We start from the raw sequence: 3,398 nt of genomic DNA, 5'->3' as shown, positions 1-3,398 counted from the left end.
TGGGACACCCGCGAAGACGGCGGCGGGTAAGAGGTCGGCTCCGCAGCCGGGGAGCTGGGGGTTATGCAAGCGGGGAAAGAAAACCTCCGCCCTCGCCCTTCTGCCAAGTCAAGTCTGGGAATTTGTAGGTATTGTGGTAAGCTGAGTGTTCATCTGGCGGGTCTGGTTAGTGTAAACCAAAATTTAAAACGCGCCTCCCGATCACTTTTTCCTCAGTGGATAAAGGTTATCATTGGCTGTGGCTTAAAAGCTTAAAAAGGCTTAAACGCGAGGAAGGAGGCAGTCCTCTGGAAAAACAGGATATCAAGTGCAGCAAACAGGTCCCAAAAATGATCAGAAAAGTCCCACGGCCATCTCGTAAGAACAGGCAAAGTCTGCCTGCAACCGCTCTGGAGCTTCCTAATACAGTAATTTCTCGCAGCCTGCCCTGTTGAACAGGGCAGCTGGGTAGAGATGGTGCTAAGATTCAGTCTTCCGTACGATCTAGGTAGCTCCGATGTAAAGAGCCAGGATTTCAATGGTTGTCTTACCCTGCCACTCCCCCAGCTGGAGGTAGGCTGTCTTAAAATATGTCCATTTGACAAAGCACAAGCAGGGGTATCTCACTGCTGTTTAATTTTTATTTCTTTGATTATTACTTTTTTCCCTTTTGCTTCTTCCTTCCACCCTGCTATTCTCATGAAGCCTCTTTCCCCCTTTCCAGGGCATGTGATGGAAGGCAGTGGCAAATATGGCTTGATCTTCTGAAAACGCATTTGGGAAGCAGAGCCAGCACCAAAGTGAGATAAGTGAGATACTTTTCAGAGGCAAAATGTAAAGGGTACCAATAAACGTAATCAAGATAAAGATTTTAGTACAATTTTTAAAAAATAAAAATGTGAGAATCCAGAATGGACACAATATCCACATTTTAAATTTTAAAAACATTAAAATTTAAATTTTAAATACATTAAAATTTAAATTTTAAATTTTAAATATTGCACTAAGATATTTATACTACTGAGTTTATTGGCACCCATTAAATTTTGTACCTGAGCCGAGTGCGTCACTCACCTCACCCTAGTCCTGATCCTGTTGGGAAGTCTGGAAAGTCAAGGATTTCATGGAGTTAGGGATCCTTGACTAATTGGTGCTTCATACCTTCTCACTACTTGCTTTGGGTAAGTCCTGTACAGGCAGGAGCCACCATGCCCAGCCCCCAAATATATTAAATAGGGTCTGTTACCATCTCAGTGACTGTCTTAAAACAAATAAGCTACAAACTTCCAGCACCATTTCCTAGCATCTTGGGTGAGGTTATGGGAAGGCAGCCTCTGCCTCTCAGCAGACTGTTACTCTGTGTAAATCACCAGACTGCAATTCTCAGGGGCAACCAATGCTTGTCTCCTTTCCATTACAGCAACTCCTTCGGAGTAGGGGTAATAAAAGACTTTGTCAAACAAAATACATGTTTTGTATTGGATTAATGTTTACATAAAAAGGGAGAATGCTAGTAGTCTGTGTGCAAACACTGCTAGTTTTCTGCCCTTATTACCTCCTTATTTCTAAATAAATCTCTCGCCTTCCTACTTTCAAACTTGGCCAAATGAAAATGTGTATTCCCCAGGGGCATCGTGGAGCTGCCAGATGTGAGCTTGTCTAAGGGAAAACTCTTAAGTTTTCCTGAAGGAGAGGCGGGTCTCCACTCTCTGCTCCAGGTTTTATGTGAAAAGAAAAGCCCAAGGAGGGGGCTTAGAAGGTAAAATTCCAATCAGAAATTATTGCCAGCTTCATCCTACCCTCGGCCCCTGTCTCCAATCCCAAAGGATAAGACAATGGTTAGCGTATACATTGAGTAAAATGTCCTTTGGATTCCAACTGTGGCCTAGTTATTTCATAATCTTTGTGAGAAGGAAGAAAATGATACAATAATTTAACAAAGATGACCAAAATGGAGCCTTTCTCCTTTCAAAATTAAGGCTTATGAGAAAAGAATAGAACAACAAATGTGCCCAGGACAGGGCAATCAGGGTTGCAGTAGATCTAAGGATGGGAGTGGCACAGAGGAAGGATCACCCCTTTGCCTGGGGAGCCTGGGAAGGCATCAACCAGCAGAATCCTTTGAGCCGAGTCTAGGCTTTCCGACAGGAGTTCTTCCAGCAGCAAAGAGGAAAGGGAAGGCTACTGGCTGCAAAGAGTATAAAGTATACAGGTAGGAAAGCCATGGCGCTTCAGGTAAGTGGCCAGGTGTGCCCCACTTGTGGCAATGAGTAACAGGAGATGAAGTAAGTAGGAACCTGATAGTTAAGACCTCAGAGGGCCTGCAGATGGGTCTCAACTTTTTCCTGGAGAGACACCGAACATTCCAGCGGGCAAGTAGCATAACGAGTGTTAATGCTTTATAAAGGCGATTTTGTGATGGATAAATATTTTTCTCTTCTGTAATTTCCCTCCAGAAACAGCTCACCTCAAAACAGGGTATTAGAGAAAGAGAAGATCCAAGTCTGAAGATGATTTACGCTCTGTATAATCAAAATTGAAACTGTCTGTGGATACTGTTTAGATCAGCTGGAGGAAGCGGGGAAGGGGGAGCCAGAACCTTAGACTAGCGCGTTAATATTCATGTCCCTGTTGCTGTGCTGGTTGTTGCCATTTATAGAATGTTAATGGGCTTCTGCAAAGGTCTGCCTGGTCAGGGTCTATCATACATTCCACACATGCTCCGCTGAACAGAATCCAACCACCTGGGCCATGGGATGGAACGCGCAGCAGTACAATGACACCGAAACCTTCCAGAGCTCTGCTGGCCCTGCTCCAGCCTATTCCCCACCCGACCCTGAGCCCCACTTCAAACTCTGCCCCACACCTGTGCTCCTGTGGCGGGCTCTTGTCTGCCCTGCCGTGTCTTATTTTGGCCCCATCTCTGCTCTGTATTCTGTTGCAGTGACTCAGGCAAAGCTTCACTTAATACCTGCAAAGAGGTGGAGGGATCAGAGGCAGCCCCGTTGAGCTTGCTGATGGATGCAGGAGGAGATGGCCTGGTGCCTCTCTTCCTCAGGGCCTGTGGCTATGATCCCTGCTCGCTAGGACGCCATTTGGAGAATAGCATAACATTCTCCATCTTCTGTGGGTCGGATGTTGGGTTGTGTCTTGGGTTTTTTTTTTTTTTTTAAGAGACAGAGTCTCACTCTGTGGCCCAGGCTGGAGTACAGTGACACAATCACAGTTCACTGCAGCCTTGACCTCCCAGACTTAAGGAATTCTCCCACCTCAGCCTTCTGAGTGACTGGGACTACAGGCATGTGCCACCATGCCCAGCTGAATTTTTTTGATTGTTTTTGTAGAGATGGGGTCTCACTATGTTGCTCAAGCTGGTCTTGAACTCCTGGACTCCAGTGATCCTCCTGCATCAGCCTCCC

This window comes from Mandrillus leucophaeus, unplaced genomic scaffold (assembly GCF_000951045.1).
Source record: "Mandrillus leucophaeus isolate KB7577 unplaced genomic scaffold, Mleu.le_1.0 Scaffold1558, whole genome shotgun sequence".
In the NCBI taxonomy this organism is placed as follows: Eukaryota; Metazoa; Chordata; class Mammalia; order Primates; family Cercopithecidae; genus Mandrillus; species Mandrillus leucophaeus.
This window is presented reverse-complemented; position numbering follows the sequence as displayed.